We start from the raw sequence: 20,799 nt of genomic DNA, 5'->3' as shown, positions 1-20,799 counted from the left end.
AAAAAAAAAAATTTTTAGGTTGATTTTGGAGATACCTTGTATTTTGATCCATCATAATACATCAAAGCAAGAGTAAGCCGCTTAATCTTCTCAATAGGAAAGATTATGCCATTACTGATTTCAATACAAAACATTTTAATGATAAATTAGAATTAAAATGTGTGAAAAAAAAGAATATGTGTATGCATTTCCCATCAAATATTGCAATCCATGTTGTCAAGTAGTGAGGCTAAGAATAATTTTCCTTACCTCACACACTTGCCACTATAAAATGACCTCACCAAAATAAATGGGAAGAATGCATTGTTCAGTTTTCCACTTATTCATTCGACAAATTGTCACCAAGATGTGCCAAGGCGCATGGCACATAATGAGATTTCCAGAGCAAACAAGGCATATAATCTGTCCTTGAGGGGCACACAATTTAGTAGGAGAGGCAGACAAGTAAATCACTTGCTATGTTGGGTGCTGCAAGGTGGAAAGCACAGAGTGTTATTTTGTTCATAAGAGGCTCACCCGGGAGGCATAGCTCAGGGGTAGAGCATATGACTGCATAAGAGGCTCACACCTGATCAGGTTTTATTCCTTAGAGAAGTTTTAGCCTAGGAGATGTTTAGGCCAGAAACTAGAGAGCAAGGGAAAAAAGTCAGACAAGGAGAGGAGAAAAAGCATTGGGGTAATGGAAATAGCATGCAAAGAAAGACCTGACTTCTTTGGTGAACGCTTAGTAAGTCACTATGGCCGGAGAGCGACGTGGACCAGCAAGGCCAGAGTGATGAGCAAGAGTGAAACCAAAAAGGTCTTTGTAAGCCATCCGAGAGAGTTTTAACTTTAGAATGTAAGATAATTTTAACTTTACAAAGTTAATGCTGGTTAGTATGTGGAAAATAAATTAGAATAGAAAATACTGTAGAAAGGGAGTCCAGTTACATCTATAAGATGATGGATAAGTTTTATTTCAAAATATTAAGAAAATTATTGATTCATTACAGAAACTAATAAAATCTAGACACAGCAGGTATCTGATGTATATTAAATAATGACTGAAAGGGTAAATATATATGTAAACAATTTAAAACCTGTATTTGGACTTCCCTGAGGAAATATTGTCCTATGGCTATTTCTTCTACCATAATTTCAGTATCACTATCTTAATAGCACTTATTTATATTTCTGAATCAATATTATACTTGGAGTTGAACACACTGAAAAAGTGAACCACTTAACCCCCCATTACTGTTGTCAAAATTGGAAAACCTGATATATATGTAAACATATGCTTCAGTTTCATAGAGGAAGAATATTTACATTATTGGATTTCTTTTACTGTCATTATTGTTTCAGTCTATCAAACTCCTTTGGAGAATTTATTGTGGTAATCTAGTCATAAATATTTGATAAATATTTATCCACAAAAATGGATGAGACTACATGGAAATTCATCACTTTTTATAGTTTAAAATTAGATCTACATATTTTAAAGGAAAATTAATTATTGCACAGTTTATGCACATAGCATAAAATATTGTTCCCTCAGGCACAATATAGCCGTAGGGTCAGAGGGAAAATCAGAAGGAAAATATCTGATTATAACAAAACATTTATGCAGTGCTGTGTTTCTTGAGTATTTTGTCTGCTGTTTGTTAAGAAACAAGCTAGGAGGAATGGAAATTCTTTTTCCAATTTATTTTCTTTAAGAAACTTTCATGGAGGTATTTCAAAACTGCAGAATTTGGAAATAAAATTTTTTAAGCATGCCAAAGTGTTATAGGAGCAGATGGTACTAAAAGATTTTATTTTTAATATGGAAGAAAATCACATCAAAACAAAAGACAGTAAGTCAATGAAATATTCGAGTCATCTACATCTATTAATATTTTAGTTTGATCATTTGACATCTGTGATGTTCACTTGGAACTGCTTAAATATAAGCTTTTAAAATTTTTCTTTTGAATTGCAAGTTAGTTGTAATATGTTGTCAGAAGAAAAATAGAAAGGAAAACAAATTTAATACATAGTATTTCATAAGTATTTTTTTAAATCAAAAATAGTTTTTACATAATTATCAAAAGCACATTGTATCTCTAAAACCCAGATGGCTTGAGAAAAATATTAATGTTTCCTAAGCCAAACTTTTGGTGATTTCTCAAAGATCATGGAATTTTGTTATGTATCTGTGTAGTGATATTGAAACTACAGTTGAAAACATTCTTCACATTGGTATCAAATTTTTTTCTCACTATTTTTACAAAATCGTATTTATTTAATGAATATCCTATTCTTAATAATTGACTTCCTGCGCTGTGATCTTTGCTGTATGAAGTGCAATCTATGGATCAGAAGCATTGGTGTTACCTGAGAACTTATTAGAAATGTAGAATCTCAAGTTCAATTCCATATCTACTGAAGTGTCTCTGCCTTTGAACAGAATCATATGCACATGAAAGTGGAAATTTGTTAGAAATGGAAATTTTCGGTCCCCACCTGCATCTATTAATTCAGAAACTCCAGCCATCGAGGTTTCGTCAAACTCTCCTGGTGATTCTGATCATGCCAAAGTTTGCTGCAAAAAGAGAGTCGACGCCTGGGGAACTTCAAAAAATTTTGATGCCCAGGTTGCAACTTATTCAAGTTAAATCAGAGTCTTTGTGGGTAAGACTCACATTTCAGTGTTTTATAAATTCCCCAGGTGATTCAAATTTGAAATTAAGTGTTCTAAAGGAGCAAGACTATGCAAATTTCTTTCATTGGTTACAAACATACCTTGTTTTATTGTGCTTTGCTTTTCTGTGACTGACATGTTGCAGTTTGTACAAACTGAAGTGAAGGTCTTCCACCAGCAAAAAGATAATGACCTGCTTTATTGTGATACTTGCTTTATGGAGGTGGTCTGGAACTGACCTTGCAATATCTCTGCGGTATCTCTGCGCTCAAACTGGCTACAGTTCTCAGAATTACTGTCCATTATTGGATGACATTATGGCTATCAGAAAATCGTCATTGACCGGCATTTTGACTTATATATTACAGGAGAGTTTTTTCATTCTTCACCTCATACTGTCTTTTTGTTCACTTAATCTACTGTTAATCCTCTGGTGACATTTGTGCCACAAATGTGGGAAACATTTCCAAGTGAAAACCAAGCCCTAAATTTAACACTTTTAGGGATTTAGAAAAGACAACAAGAACGAAAATGAAAATACCTGGGTGGAGAGGGGGAAGAGCGCGAAGAGGTGATTCTGTGAATGAGGCAGTGGTGGGCATGCCCACGAGCTGCTGACAGACAGGAAAGAAGAGAGTAAGAGTTATGTTTTCTTAGAGAAGCCAGGTGAGTACATGCCGTAGATTCTGGTTCTGAAAGAAAAAAAAAGAAAGACAAGGGTAAGGGCTCAGTTCAGAGAAGTGCTGGGGCTAGCATTTACATGTTTCTACAAAGCCGTGGAGCACTTCAGTCAGAAACTAGTAGCCAATGTGTAACTAAGAGGAGAATTCCAGTTTGGGAGGGACCACAAACACCATATCCTCCTGGTTATAAGCTGTAGGGGAGGTCTGGGATGGGAGAGTGTGGGAGAGGAATAAGGCCCAGTTCTGGTGGTTTAGAGAAATCCATATTAATTGTGGGGGCGGCCCTTGGGAGGTGAAAACATTGTAATTTTTTTGGCTGAACTAATGAATCTATTGCACACTCCATTGCTTTTGTATTCTTTCAAAATATTACCAGGAATGCACTTTGTCATGCTTCTCAAGGTACTGGCAAATGCTGCCTGGGAGTATGTATTTGTCCCTTACAGGCAGTATTAATTTGGGGACACTACTTCAAAAGTATAAGAGAGTAGTTAAAACTACTTAATCACTTTCAGACAGAGATGAGAACTATGTTTTTGGTATATGTATTTTCCATCTTATAACTGGAAAACTGACAAGAGAGGAGGGACCATAGATGTTAATCCATAAACCAGAATCTGCAGACAAAGACTCTATAAAACACATTAGGTTCTTCCTCAAATTAGAAGGGAGAGCTATAGCAGATGTCAGTTTAATGTCCTAACTTTGCCACAGTTATTTAGGCAAGGAAGTTAGTTCCTCTGAGGACTCTTTTTGTCCTTTAAAGCAGGGAAAAAAGCTTATAAAATAAGCCACCTGCTACTGCAAACCGGTTGATTTGGGGAATTATGTTGCTAGATGAAGAAAGGCCCTTGATTGAGGGCTTGACCATGTAGAGAGCAGAAGGCAAGTGCTTTGAACCTTCCTGAATGTGCGTGAATACATAGTACACAGTAGCTGATAAGAAAGTTTTGGCAGAGGGCAGTGGGGAAGAGGGGATCCTGGAAATAGAGACTAACTGAACATTCTTCAAAGTTTTTCTGCAGAAGCCTAAGCCATCCAAGGTTCCTGAAGATTATATCAATTCTCTTCTCAATCAAGATTGTCAGGGAAGGGGAGAGGGGTGGATTTAGAGCTTTATAGAGAAAAGGGTAGACCTATAGGGAAAAGGGTAGGCCAAAGAATCAATGGCCCAAATTAGGAACTAAGCTTTGATGGGAGCTGGAGCTCTGGAGATAGGATATCATCCTGAGGCTGGAGAAACAGTTCATGAGAGCAGGCAATGGTCCTGAATAAAGCCTGGAGAGCCTCCTCAGATAAATCCTCTCTAGGCACCAAAATTTTGGTTTGGGGTGACTTTTGGTAGTTTATAGATTTCAGGGAACTGAGACATCTCATCTAAGTTGTTGAGTTTGTGTGGTAGAGTTGTCTGTAGTATTTCTTTATTGTTCCTGGAATGTCTGTGAGGTCTGTGGTGGTAGGTCCCCTTTCACTTCTGAAGTTGGCAATTTGCATCTTTTTCCCCCCATGGTCTGTCTGGCTAGAATTTTAATCAGAGAACCACTCTTTGCTTTCGCTGATTTGCTCTATTGTTTTTCTGTTTTCTACTTATTTCTTTTCACTTATTTAGGGAGTATACTCCTCTAATAATGCATACATTATTTCTTTCCTTCTGCTTGTTTTGGGTTTAATTTGTTCTTCACTAGTTTCTAAATATGAGGTTAGATAATCAGCTTAAGATCTTTCTTCTTTTTCAGTATAAACTTTTAATACTGTGAATGTCTAAGTACTGCTTTAGCCACATTGCATAAATTATGATACATTGTATTTTCATTTTCATTCAGTTAAAATATTTTCTAATTACTGTTGAGATTTTTTCCCCTCCTTTGGCTATAGGTTGTTTAATTTCCAAATGTTTTGAGATTTTCCCAGATGTCTTTCTGTTATCGATTTCTAGTTTAATTCCATTATAGTAAGCACATACTTTGTATTATTTCAATTCTTATATACTGATTAAGGCTTATTTAATGGCCCAGGATGTGATCTATCTTGGAGAATGTTCTTAGCACTTAAAAAGGATGTGTATTCTGCTGCTGTTAGATGGAATGTTCTATAAATGGCAGCTAGTGTTTAAGTCTTCTATATCCTTGCTGAGTACAGACATCTCCAATTGTATTTGTTAATTTGTCTATTTCTTCTTTTAGTTCTATCAGTTTCTGCTCCATGTTATTTGATGTCCGTTGTCAGGAGCATACACATTTAGGATTGTTATGTCTTCTTGGAGAATTAACCCCTTTATCAATATTGAATAACTAATTTACTGTCCATCGTCATCCTTGATAACATTTCCTTGTTCTAATGCCTGCTCTCTCTGATATGAATATAGCCCCTGCAATATTCTTTTGCTTGGTATTTTCATGATATATCCTTTGCCTTTCTTTTACTTTTGTCTATCTTTTCATATTTAAAGTGGATTTACTGTGGTCAACATATAATTGAGTCCTTTTAAAAATCCAATCCAACACTCTGTTGTTTAATTGGAACATGTGAAAATGTAGAAAGAAGCCTTACATCCACATAGATCCCTTTATACTCTCTTCTTTATGTTGTATATATTACAATATATATTACAACTATATATTCATATACTCATATTGAAAACTACACCAGGCAATGTTATAATTTTTGCATTTTATAGTTATATTTAAAAAAACTTAAAAGAAAAAAAGGAGTCTATCATATTTACCTTGATTTTTACCATTTCCGTTGCTCTTTTATTTCTGGCATTCCCTCTGATATCATTTTTCTCCCCCTTTAAGAGCTGCCTTTAGCATTTCTTTTAGAGTAGCTCTGCTGGTTCCTAGTTCTTCTAGTCTTCCGTCAGCTGGAAATTTCTTTATTTTTGTCAGCATTCCTGAAGGACATGCCATTCGGTATAGAATTTTGGGTTTACAATTTTGTTCAGCACTTGAAAATTGTTATTTCACTATATTTGGCCTCCATGGTTTTTGATGAGAAATCTTTGGTCATTCAGTGTTGTTTCCCTGTAGGTACTGTTTCATATGTCTCTGACCGATATATATATATATTTCAATATAATATGCATTTTAATCTTCGATAATGTATCTGGGCATAGTTTCCGTTGAGTTTATCCAATGTAGGATTCTCAAAACTTATTGAATCCGCAAATTTATGTCTTTTACTAAATTTAAGAAGTGTCCACTTGTTATGTTCTCTCTCTCTCTCTCTCTCTCTCTATGTATATATATAAAATAAGAAATATATATATGAAAAAATATATATTTTTTCACTAATGCATTTCCCCATGGGACTCCAATGACACAAATGTTAGAACTTGATATTATCTCATGATGCTAGAGACTTTGTTCCCTGTTTTTCCAATTTTTTTGTTCTTTGTCCTTCAGATAGGATCATTTCAATTTATCTATTTTCAAATTTACTCCTGAATATTTTTTCTGTCATCCCCTTCTGCCATTGAGCCCATCTAGTAATTTTTTAAAATCTCAGATATTGCATTTTTCAGTTTTTTAATTTCCATTTAGTTAATTTTTACAGTTTCTCTGCTCAAAACTTCTACCTTTCTATACGTTTCTATATCTTATAAAGTTCTCATCTTTACCTATTGTAACATGTTTATAATAGCTGTTTTAATATCTTTGTCTGATAACTCAAATGTCTAGGCCATCTTAGGGTTTGCCTTTGTTGATGATCTCGGTGAAAAACGATCAGATTTTTCTTTTCTTCCTTTCTTTTTGAAGTAATTTTGAATTGTATCCTAGACATTTTGAATATTACATTGTGAGATTCCAGGTCCTTTTAAAATTCCCTAGAGATGTCAATTTTTTGGTTTAGTTTTGTTTTGTTTTAGCAGGCAATCAAGCCAGTTAAATTTAGACCACAAGTTCTGTCTCTCCTTCTGTGCATGGCAATTCTAACATAAGTTCAGCTTCCAAAGCCCTTTCTGTCATTTGAGCTTTCTCTATGGGTTTTAGGTACCCACATTGCCACTGCCATGGCAGATTACCCTAAAACTTAGTAGTTGGACACAATAACCATTTAGTATCCGACATTTTCTATGGTTCAGGATTCCAGGAGTTACTAAGCTGGGTTTTCAGGCTCAGAGCATCTCACAAGGTTACAGTCATGGTGTTGCCCAGGGATGCAGTCCTCTCAAGGCTTGACAGTGGGAAGGTCTACTTCCAAGCACATTCATATGGCTATTGATGGTTTCAGAAGTTCTGCTTTGAAGCTCGCTACATAGCTGTTGACAGGCTGCAGGTCCTTGTTGGCTGCTGGCCAGAGACATTAGATCCTTGCCCTGTGGGCCTCTTCTTGGGACATCTCACAACATGACAACTGGCTTTCCTCAGAGCAAGAGAGGGAGAGAGTGTGTTAAATGAAAAACAGTCTTTATGTAACTTAATTTTGAAAGTGACATCCCAACACTTTTGCTGTATTTTATTTGTTGGAAGTTAGACATTAAGGCCAACCCACATTCGAGGGAAAATAATTCTAAAAGGGCATGAATATCAGAAGCCAGGGATCATTAGGGCCATCTCAGAAGTTGTCTACCACACTTTCTTGAACCAAATGCTTGATGTGCATGATTTTTAAGAGCATATTATATCTTCAGACCTTTTCCATATAACATTGAAGAGTATAAAATACTGTCACATGTTTTGTTTTGTTTTCTTTCTTTCTTGGCAAACATAAATTCCATCTGGGTTCAATAGCAATTAAGGATGTTGAAAAATGGAAGGCAAATCTAGAAAGAGCCAAGAATATGGAAAATAAATGTGGGTATGTTTGGTGCATCATTTTAATGCTAAAATGGTTTCCTAGTCTGAATATTGTTAGGCAAAGTAAGGATAAGAAACATCTGGCTGGAGGAAAACAAAGCAGAAATTAACAGGATGAACAGAAGTTAGTGGAGTATGTTGCTTCATTTTAAATTGTTCGAGTTTGCAAACATTGTTAGTCTGAGATTAAATCACATTCCATAAGGGATAAATTAAACTACTTCAAATTAGGCCTTTATCAAGTAGTGAAAGAAGAAAGACATTCCTATTTTTAGTTTTTATATCGGCTTAAGACCTATTGAGTACATTAGAGTTCTTTGAAGAATTAGAATCCTTAGGCATAAGGCTGGCAAGTTGAAGGACAAGTAGGAACTTCCTAAAAGTGATAGACTTGCTTCTAATACTGAATAGTAGAGTATATTTTCCAAAGAGGTCCACAATAATATTTTTTATTCGACATCATCTTCTACAGTGTGATCTTGGTACTCTCTATAAAGAGGTAGAGTCTATTTTTCTTGAATCTAGATGGGCTTTGTCTCTGCTTTGACCATTAGAATATGGCAGAAGTGATGCCATGCCATTTCAAGTCATCACTCTTAACAGATCCAGCAGCTTTTGCTTCCTGTCTCTTAGAGCTGTAAGCCACCAGATTAAAGTCTGGGCTATTCTCTTAGACAGAAACCACATGGAGATGCACTGAGTTTCATACATATCAGTGAAGAAGCCATTTTAGACATCTTGCTCAATTAGGCCTCTAGGTGACTCCAGCCACATCCTCTGACTAATTACAATCACATGAGAACCAAGTGAGACCTAGTCAATCGATCCCAGTGAACTCACAAAATCATCAAAGGTAATACTAAATTATTGTTTTAAGTCATTAAGTTTTAAGGTGGTTTGTACACAACACTAGATCACTGGAAGCCATTACTTACATAAAGCCAGAATTTGAAAAACACCTTTATATTATATATAGTATAGTAGATGTTTTAGGAGGTGATAATATTAAATTGTTTAACCATAACTTACTTTCGATATATATGTATGTCATAATATCTATCTTGTTGGTTCACAAACTCAGGAACTTCCCAGGTGAAATCCGAAACTGGCCCTCATACATGGAGGGCAAAGAGAGACCACAGAAAGAGGCAGACCACTCCAGATTGGTAGGTGGCAGGTTTAATAAGGAAGGGAACTTACATAAGAGGCTTGTGTTGGGTGGTTGCAAGACAAGTGAATTTCTGCACCTGCCTGCCAGAAACTTAAAAGTTCACATAGAGGCTTTAATGGAGCTCAGTCACGTATACTGTCCAGGCAGCCTCCACAACATATAGCTGTCTCAAGGCTGCATCCTTGAAAATGGTTCCCACTATGGGAATAGTGGGCAGAACATACATTCCAAGAACAGGGGAGAGAGTGAGGAGCCTCCAGGTGCCTGGGTCCAGCTTGTGGGTCATCTTCTTCATTATCTTAGTATAGATACAAAGGCATATTCTGTAGCTTAAAATATAATGAATAAAATAATCATCAATAGCAGATGTTCTACCCTAAGATAAACATTATTACATAGTTATGCTTTCTTTCATAATTTTTTCTAGTGCATTTTAAAAAAAATATACACAAAGGATTATTGAGCATTTTTAAAGCATTAATTTTTTGAAAACATAAGCATAATGACCATGTAAATTTTCTTTGTATGCATTTAATATGCTTTATTTAGTTATTATATCTTATTATATGTTAAGATTGTTTTCAATATTCCCAACATTTCACTTTTGTAATTAGTACTATAAATTCCAGCCTCATACATAAATATGTGTGCTTGTCTCTGATTATCTCCGTAGAAAGGACTCCTGTTTAAAGGATATGATCATCATCATACCTTTTAAACAACTGTATTATTGGATAAGGCTGTCAAGGCTAACTATGTAGGATAGCTCCACTTTCATTAAACTTTAGAGATAGCAAATGGATTCCATCTGGAATACCGGCATCGATTACTTAGTCGCAGTGATCTGGTACTCCTTGATGAGAAGGACTGCAAGACCACGTCTGGGTCCAGCAGCGAAGAATGCTAAGATAAATTAGAAATGTTTAACCATAATAAGGACAGAAGAATGGAAGCACATGTGCTTTGTGTCTGCCAGTTCAGCCTTAGTCAGTTCTGGTCCTGAATATATATTCATTAATTTTTGCCACTGTGAAATGCAAAAAAAAAAAAAAAAAAATTCTTGTTTTTGTCATAATGCATATTTCCATAATTATAAATGTGGTTGAATGTTTTTTCTTATGCTTGATGTCCATCTGAATTTATTCTTTTGTGAATTGCTTTCCCATTATTCTTTGTTCATATTTTCAATTGTCTTGCTAATATAGACTTACAAGAGTGCTTTATATATAAGGATAATAGAATTTTTTCTGTCATTTTCCTTTTAATTTGTTTATGATATTTTATGATGAATAAAAGTGTTAATTACCATGTGGTCAAATAAATTAATTCTCTTTTCTCTTCATAGTTTCTTTGTCTGCATGCTTAAAACATTCTTCCCTACCCTATAATCTTATAAACGGTCATCTGTATATTCTTGTTTATTCATGATTTAATTTATATTTATCTCTTAAGTCTGTCAGAAATCTAATATACTCCTAATGCATCTTAAAGAGAGACAGACTGAAAAGGAAGTAAAAAAGACTGAGTAATGAAATATTAAGCAAATTGAAAATAGTGATGTTAATGGTGATGCTTATAATAATAATAATTATAATGATAATAAAACCGAAGTCCCATCCTGATATAGTAAAATTCAAGAGAAATATATTAAATAAATAAAGGCTAATATCATGTTGAAGTTATAAAGTTACTTTTCTTAATAAGTGGATCTTTATCCACAGAGAATATATAACTATTATGAACATTTATACATAAAATTTAATGTATCAAAAAAATTATAAAGCAAACCTTAAAAATAAAGGTATAAATGGTCAAAGAATGACTTTACCAGATTTTAACACACTTTCAGTCTTGAACAGATGGAATAGATTAAAGATGGAATAGAGCATTTGGCTAATGTATAAAATAAAGTTGATTTATAAGATAGAAAAATTTTATCTTACAATCAAAAATGTTTATTTTTCTCAAAATCTAATGGTATGTTTCACTGTATGTCATATATTAGGTCATAGGAAATTTCAATAAGAACAGAAGATGTACAGTCCTGTTCTCTGACCTCCATGAAGTAAACTTAAAAATTAATTTAAAAATAGGTTAACAAAACATACAAACTAACACTTGAGTTAAAATAATAACAAAAAATAAAATAAACCACCGCCTTTAATAATTTGTGGGCCAAAGAGGAAATAAAAGTTAAATTATAGATAATGTAGAAATTATAATGATACTACAAATGAGTATTATTAGCTAAAGCTATACTCAGGAAAATTATACCTGTAACAGCTTTATTTCAAAAACATAATAAATGAACAAAGGATTCGAGGCAAGGAACTACAAAAGAAATTATAGAAAAGTATAAATAAATGAGAAAAAAGTATAAATAAATGTATCAGAAAGAGTTCAAGAGTTGGTTCTCTAAAAAGCAGGACAAAATAGATTAAAGGTCCACGAGAATAAAGAAAGAAAAAAGTAAAATTACCAATATATAACATTAGAAAGAAATGAAATAACACCATAGATATGAAGGAGGGTATAATGATTGAAATTTATGCTACTTAAATTTTTTGTGAAAAAATTTTCAAATCTACATTTAAATTAAGGACAATTTCCTAAGAAAATGTAAATTACTAAAACTTTCTTAAACATAAAACTTTAACGGATAATCTTGAAAGAATAATGGAGGAAAATAAAATTGTATTTTTAAATTATTCTAGTTCTGAGTAAAATGGAATAAGTATACTCTACTCTGTCTCTCCCATTGAATACAGCTACAAAATCTATACAGGGTAAATGGAGTTACTAGTTGAAGACTCAGAAAAGTTAATAGTAGCTGGTGACTTGGAGAAGATCAGAATTCAGACCACTAAACTGCAAGTGAGCTTATCATTTTCTTCTCCTCCAGGATCCCATGCAACAGTCTGAAGCCCAAAGGTAGGCATCGTTGCAGACAGCCCCAGAAGAGGCATTTAAGTTCAGGCTTAAAGAGTGAGAAAGCGTATACTTGTTTTTCCTCTGTTTTAAACTTCTGGCAATGTCTTGGCAGCACTAGTGATGGAAGAGGCTGTAAAAATAAAATGACAGAATTTGCAGGAGCCAAAACTTGAAGGAAGAACCTTCCTGTCTTATCAGCAGAGTTGTAAATCCAGGAAGATGAGGCAAAACCTCCCTGTCCTCCTGCCTTGGCCCAAATGCAAAAACAGTCACAGAAAGGTGCAGGAGACCAGAGTAACTGAAGTCTCAGCTTTTTGGGCAGGGGACTGAAAAAGGAAACCTCAGAAAACTGAAATGTAATAAAGAGATCCTGGGAAGCAAAGGGCTTGTGGCTGCTCACGCATGCTTTGATCTAAATAACTGAACTATTAGAGAACAACATCCAGTCCCAGATTGACCACTAGGGGGCTCACAAACAAAAAATTCTTAATAGCGGTGCAAAAACTTGAGTTCTGAATGGACGTTGGAATCAATGCCTATGGGAGGCTGGTTGGATCTTGTGACCTGAACCTCCTGAACTGCCAGCTAGAACAAAAATATCACACTTTCTTTAGTATTTAAACAAGACCCAGGATCTCATAACATAATATTCAAAATATTCAGGATACAATTCAATGTTACTTGTTGTACCCCCAAAAAAATAGCATGGGAAAAGACAATTCCAGATGATAGATATTAGAACTATATCACAAAAGCTTTAAAACAACTATCATACAAATATTTCAACAAGCAACTATAAACACTCTTGAAACAAATGAAATAGGTTCTTCCTAACAAAGATATAATCAAATGAAAAATTTACAACTGAAAAATCTAATAACTTAAATGTAAAATATTTAATGGGTGGGTTCAGTAGTAGACTTGAGATGATAAAAAGGAGTACTATTAATCTAGAATTATATATAACTGTATACTACATATATACACATATATGTGTATATATACATATACACACACACACACAATCAAGTGCTGGATGGATGCAGAGCCGCTAGAACTCTGTCGTGAAGGAACAATGATACATGCATGCCTCTGGAAAACATTTTGGCAGTTTCTTATAAAATTAAACATACTTTGCCACATGGTCTAGTAATCCCATCTGTCAGTATTTATCCTAAGTAAATAAAAACTTAACTTCACACAAAAACCTGTACACAGGCTTATATGAACCTCAGAGTTATTAGGCTGAATGAGAAAAGCCAGACTCTAAAAATTATGTACCATGATTCCATTTATAAGACATTCTCAAAAAGACAAAACTGTAGTGATGGACAACAGATCAGTGAGTTGCCAGGTGTTAGAGGTAAAGGGAGACTGTGACTTTATAGGGAGTTCTTCAGTGTGATGGAACTTGATGTATCTTGATTGTGGTTGTAGTTACACGAATGTGCATGTGTGTTTGAATTCATGGACCTGTACACAAAAAATGACAAAAGGTCATTTTTCTATATGATCATTTTAAAAATAAAATTTGTAAAGTAACTATAGCTATAGCTGTCTCCAAATGGGGTGGTGGTGGTATAGTTTGTCAATAGGAGATTGTCTTTACTGGTCCTTTCATATCTCACACACTGTGGGAGAAGGAAAAGGGATAAAAATCAAAAGGATACACCATTTTAAAACTATGACTATTATTATTTCTTTTTAGTATAGTGTTCAAGATCACAAACGAAATTAAGCTCAAGCCTCGACCTTGAATATAATATCTAGAAACATAGATGATACTATTATATTTTTTACAGGTTATGAAGATGAAAGATGAACACATTGAGCTACTACCTGTAAGTGAGCACAAAGTCTGGTCCTAACAGTGACTCTGAAGAACTCTTCAATGAATGTCCTTCTGGAAAAGATAGCATCTCCCAAAGCACCTATGGAAAGCTGGTTCACAAATTCAAGGATACAGGTATTGTTTGGGGCACATTTCTTTGTAGATGAATGTTTCTGAAGAGGTGATGGAAATGGTCACTGTTAATATAATTGCCAGCCCAAAGAAAGTCAGCTCACCAAGCATTCTAGAAATTGGGGGTGCCTTTTAGTACCACATGGAAGATTCTCAATCCATGTGTTTTTCACCAGTTTGAGATGCAAGTCCTGCCAAGTTCAGCCAAAGATAATCCCAAGTGTTGTTTGCACATGTGCTCATGGTGCTTAGATCTCCTGGGTAAGAACACCTGCTTTTCTGAAGATGGTGTCTTTTTATATGAAAAAGGAAGCAAACGAATAGTAGATGTGATGTGGGGTAAGGAGATGATCAAGACTACTCTATGCTGGACCATGAAAAGTGACTGATTAATGCCTGCATATGACAGAGTAAGGGAAGGGTATCAAGAGTGGTTCCAACAGGCTGGTAGACCATCCATTAAGCCAGAAAGGTGAGAGACCAGTTGGATGATTATTTCCAAAACAGTTGACTGATATGGTTGTGTGGAGTAGACTGCCAGATCTGAATTCCCTCGATTACTAACTCTGAGGTTTATTCAGTGGAAATCAGAGGCCAAATTATCGAGGCAGTGAATGCATCATAGATACAGATGCAGGGACTGACACAAATGATGTGTGCATGTACCACCTTCACTGTAAGATTGCAGTGCTAGCAAGAGACAACACATTGAACATGCACGTAAATAGAACAGCAATAAACATTTATATTTCCAGACTTTATGGCCACCTCATATAACTCTATTCCTTCATCTGTAAAAATGGAGTAACCATTATATTTATTTCAGTATTTATGGCAGGATTAAATGAGATAAACTACATAAAATGATGTATATTTTTTAAATGTATCTGTATCTAATATTATGACCGAATTTACAACATTTATTTATATTTATTGCTCTTTAATTGCATTCCATTTCACTGCTAGGGCTTTTCCACCATGAACTCCATCTTCAGGTAATTCTACTTAAAGGAACACACAGGGTGGTGTGTTTTCCCAACCTCTGTACACAATGGAGGATGTCTTTGTTAAATTCACAACAGAAAGATATTCATATAAAATATAGTCACCAAGTGGCATCTTCCTCCTGTCACTACTGCTTGTTGCTGTGCCTCACTAACACTGCAATATAGATTTAAAAGCAAAATAAACCCTACTCTCAGCACACATGGAAACCAAAAACTTTTCTGCCTCTGCTCCCAATTGCTGGACTTGATTCTTGATTTCTCAGAAGGATCTTTGCCAGCACCATTCTCTGCTTTCTTCCTCAGCCCCCCTTCCATCCTTCCTCAAACACTAATTTGTCCTATAATTTTACAGAATCTGCTTTAATGTAGGAAGATGGTTGCAACAAAGGGCAGGGTGAGGGTGGGTGTCCTCTAGCACAGTCTCAATGGATAGATTGGAATTGAAATTCAAATTCTGATTGGCCAAACTCAGACTCTGAATCAGGGTGCAAGTGGGAGAAAAAATGTAATGCATCTCCCTCCCGCTACCGCACCAATACAGTGGTCCCCCCATATCCACCAGGAATATATTCCAAGACCCCAGTTGATTGAAAAGTGACTGATTAATGCCTGCATATGACAGACTAAGGGAAGGGTACCAAGAGTGGTTCCAACAGGTTGGTAGACCATCCATTAAGCCAGAAAGGCGAAAGACCAGTTGGATGATCATTTCCAAAACAGTTGACTGACATGGTTGTGTGGAGTAGACTGCCAGCAACACCACTCTTGTGCTTTGAGTTAAAAGAAGCACTTTATGACTTCTCTTTGGCATATGGAATTGCCAGCAACACCACGCTTGTGCTTTGAAGCCATTATTAAATAAACTAAGGGTGACTTGAGCACAAGCACTGTGATATCATGACAGTAGATCTGATAACCGAGATGTCTACTAAGCGATGAACGAGTGGGCAGCATATATACCATGGGGACAGACACTGGACAGAGGGATGATTTACATCCCAGGTGGGACGGAGCAGGACTGTGTAAGATTTCATCACGCTACTCAGAATGGCGTGTAATTTAAAACTCATAAATTGTTAGTCTCTGGAATTTTCCATTTAGTATTTTTGGACTGTGGTCGACTGTGAGTAACTGAAACTATAAAGAGTGAAATCGTAGACAAAGGGAGACAACTGTACACATTTTTTCCCCCACAGAAGTCTTTATTACAAGAGATGAAGCCAAGGTCGTTTTTTTCTCAATTCGGCTCCATGTTGTCATTTCAGTACCTTTAGGCTACTTCTCAATCTTATTTTTTTTGGTAGGGTAAAAGTTTATCATTTTCCGTGTCTGTTATTTATTGTATATGGGCCAGGGTTTTTGAACCTCAGCACTACCGAAAGGTTGGGCTGGATGATTCCTCTTTGTGGGGGCTGTCTAGTACTAAACATTATAGGATGTTTAGTTGCATTCCTGACCTCTGCATTAGATGCCAGTAGCACCTCACCCCAACAAGGGTCTCCAAACATTGCCCATTGTTCCCTGGATGGGGTGTGGGGTGCAAAATCAACCCCATTGAGAGTCACTGCTTTAGACTAAAGAGTGCGATAGACTAGACCGTGCTGGGGAGTGTGTCAAGGCTGGAGCGGAAGTCTTAACATTCAGGCAAAACTTCTCTGAGGACAATTAACATAGGCCTGACTATTCATCTTACTAGAAATACACCATGCCAGTTATATTGACCTCATGCTCTAAACCCTAGGGCATGTTTCAGAATTATTTAGGAACTTTATATGCACCTAAACCCCATAGCACAGATCTCAAAATATTGTTACTTTCATCACTACTTTTAAAATAAGGCATTTACTAAAACAGTTGATAAATGATGTTATCTAATGTGATCATGAAGTACATATATTACTATATGACAAATTTAGTTTTTAAAAATATTTTGATAACCATATTTTAATATAATTGGGTGTGTTTTTTTGTGCCAAAAAAAGATAAAGATTCCAGAAGGGCTGGAATGAAAAATGAAAAAAAGATGAATTTAATTTAATCCTCACAGCTGCTCTAACAAACTCTTGCTAGACTCGGGCACAGCTACATAATTTACCATGGTTTTATATAAAATATAGCATGGTTATATAGTAAATATTAACTTACTGTCCCAAACTAAAGATCAGAAAGTCCTCGTAGAAACTGATTTATGCGTCTTTCTTATAGGAACCTCCTAAATTTTAGGGCGGATTAAGCTTCCCGGGGTTTTGTCTCTACTTTGCTCTTTGAACTCGACTGTCTTTCCATTGTCATGTGACTCACTATGGTAATTATTTGTGTTGTTCGCCAAATATTTCTAGATTTTGCTTTCTGAGAATATGGTAGGATTGTACTTCCCTACTCCCTTTTGGAGTTTGACGTGGCCATGCAACCTTCTTTGGCCAAAGAAGTGGAGCAAAAGTGATGTGCGTCACCTTTGGGGGCAACTTTAGGAGGCAGTGAGCAATTCCTTTTTCTGCATAGCATTCCTGAGGACATATATTGAGAGGATAACTTCCATGACTACAGGTGTGGGTTTATTAGTCAGGATCAAGTCCAGCTGAATTGTGACAGAAAAACTCAATTCAAAAGGAATAGATTGGCAATCTGAGATGAGTATGGTCATTTTACCCTATGAAGTCTGCAGGAACTTGGGCTCTTTCCAGCTTATTACTCATTCATCACTAGAATGTGAACATCATTCTCATGGTCCAAAATGGCTGCTAGAGTTCTGTCGACATATTTATTTTCCATGCAAAAAGATGGAGTGAAAGGATGAAAGAAAGAGACTACAGATAAAAGATATCAGCTGTCTTTTAAAGAGGTTTTCTGGAAGCTGCCACACAAAACCAGCACTTATATATCATTGCCCAGAACCTAGGTCCATGGCTACATCCATCTGCAGGTGGGGCTGAGAGAGTAGTCTTTATTTCAGGCAACTTTGCACCCAGCTAGAAATTAGGAGCTCTATTGCTGTTCAAGAAAGGGAGGCCAGGGGACTGGGTGTCTCTGCCTCCGTGAGCATGTGACCTAAGTTAGGACAAGTATAACGGCCCATCCCCTCAACCACAGTCTGGGTTAAGGGATAGGCATATAACCCATGCCTGCTCTAGTCGAGTTTTTTGAGATAGTGGTGATTTTTGTTAATTTTTTAACTTGAGCTCCTTCTCAGATTATAAATCTGAAGACAGAGACTAAATCTAACATGCAAAGAGAAGCAGAAGCAAGAAAAAAAGGAAAGACCTAGGTAATGCTTGATTTCCTTTTCCAAGCCTTTCTGAGACCAGTCCACCCCTGCCCTTTCTCCAATTTAATTATGAGAGCCAAAAAATCCCTTTTTGTTTACACGAGAAGTTGGGTGCCTATTGTTTGCAACCGAAGAATCCTAAAGCAATTGTCTACCTCCTTGGGTTTTTGTGGGGAACACATGAACTAGTACACATAGTAGCTGCCATGGTGTCAGGCACATAAAGGTCCTGAAACGTTTGTGCTTAATGATGTGTTTGCGATAACACAGAGTAAATGAAATTTGGACAAACTTTCTCTTTTTCTTTCTTTCTTTTTTTTAAAGTCTCAGCACAAATGAGGTCTTGCTCATCCCCTAGAAGGATTTAGACCTTGCTCCTTCTCCATTCTTATAGTCATTCTACTGCTTTGTACTTGTTTGCAAATCTATGTTCTCTTCTTATATCCTTTGAACTTCTGGAGGACTGGAAGTGACTGAGTCTTACTTATCTTTAAGTCCTCAGTATCTAACTTTCTGGCACAGTAGATGGTCAATAAATACTGTTAGAAAAATGAGGATTTAAAGAGTATTCACAATTAAAGTTGTAGCAACCAGCATATATAGAGCATGTGCTCTATTCTAAGCACTGTCCTAAGAACTTTGTTTTTATAATTAAATCCTCACGATAACCCTTAATATGTTATTACTATTATTCCATTTTACAGATGAGCAAACTAATATCAAAGTCATACAACTAATGAATGGCAGAGCCAAGATTTCATTCCACGCAAATTGACTCTAGAGCCCTAACATCTCAACCAATCCACTGTGATATTTCTCATTGAAGGTATTTCATTAAATATAGATGGAATTAAATCATCTGATATTAGAGACAGAAGAAACTTTGAGGCCATGGAATTCCATTATGAAATAGATGCAGCAACCGAAGCCCAGGATTGGAAGTGACTCAGTTCAGGTGGTTTCTATAACTGCAGAGGCAGATCTACATGGGACTCCTGACTCCTAGCTGAAATCTTTTATCCAAGGACCCCACCTCTTCTGCAGAGTGTGACCCTTCTTTGTACTTGCACCACTCCCTTTAGGATCCTGTTTTGGAACAACCATTCCCAGGTGCCACTTGTGTTTCAAAGTGGCTATGTGCCAGATACCATTCAAAGCCAAGAAAATAGACCTCTCTGGGTCTCACCTGTTGAAATAGGCCACAAGCTCATGGAAGGGGGACTGGAGAAAGGGTGACCTACTCATTCTTCAGATTACAGCACAAACTTCGAGTCCTCAAAAAAAGCTTTGCTGGCCTCTCCAAGATCAAGTCTATCTAAGAGCTCCTTCCTAGCACTTAGCATGGGCAGGTCTAATTATATATATTATTTGTGGAATAGCTGGTCACCTCACTCCTCACTCTGTATTCCGCGGGGAAAAGATTCATGACAATTTTTGTTCCTCCTTATATGCCCAGAGTCCTGGCATGTAATAGGTTCTCAAAAACATTTGTTGAATGAAAGAATGAGCAAATGGATGAGTCAGTAAATGCATGACTGAAGCACCTTGACAGATCAACTCTATGGGGTTAGATGCACCCCGTATATGCTGTGATCTGAGGGCACCCTCCAAAGTCTACACGCTTACACATACCATGGGTCAGAAATCCCCACCAGAAAAGTCAAATAAGCATCTATTTGGGAAAGGCTTTGGGCCACTGAAGGGGGAGAAAGAGACACAAAAGGTGAGCAAGCAGTTTTCAAAGGATGCTTTCAATCCCCTGGCCAGTCCATGTGTGTGTTTTCCTCTACAAAATGTTTCCAATTACTGTGGCACTCCCGGTATCTGGATCCATCGCCAGTGAATTCCTCTGCGGCTCTTGCCAGACATATGGGATCAATCAGGGCTTCGGACGCTGGTGCGCTTGCTGAGGGCATGTTGACAGCCTGACAGACGCGGCGTTCTGGTGTCATGGAATCTCCGAGTTTTTGGCTTGATCCCGGGAGGAGAACGAGAGGGGGAGGAGAGAGATAGAGGCAGGAGAGAGCAGAGCGGAGAGGGAGAGACAGAGGGAGAGGAGGGAGAAGAGGGAAGCGGGAGATCTTTCTTGACTGCCCCCTTTCCTTCAAACATTTTATAGGCTTCAGGGACAGAAAGGAGGAGGAGAGAGGGAAGAAAAAGGAAGAGAGAGAGAGAAAGAGAGAGAGAGGGAAGAAAAAGGAAGAGAGAGAGAGAAAGAGAGAGAGAGACAGAGGAGAGAGGAAAGAAGAGAGAACAGAGAGGACTCTGGTCTTTGTCTTATCAGGACAGTCCCCCCTCGTGAGAGAAACAGCCTCATC

The sequence above is a fragment of the Pteropus alecto genome, unplaced genomic scaffold (genome assembly GCF_000325575.1).
Source record: "Pteropus alecto unplaced genomic scaffold, ASM32557v1 scaffold111, whole genome shotgun sequence".
Lineage (NCBI taxonomy): Eukaryota > Metazoa > Chordata > Mammalia > Chiroptera > Pteropodidae > Pteropus > Pteropus alecto.
The sequence above is the reverse complement of the archived record's forward strand: the minus strand, read 5'-3'. Positions refer to the sequence as shown.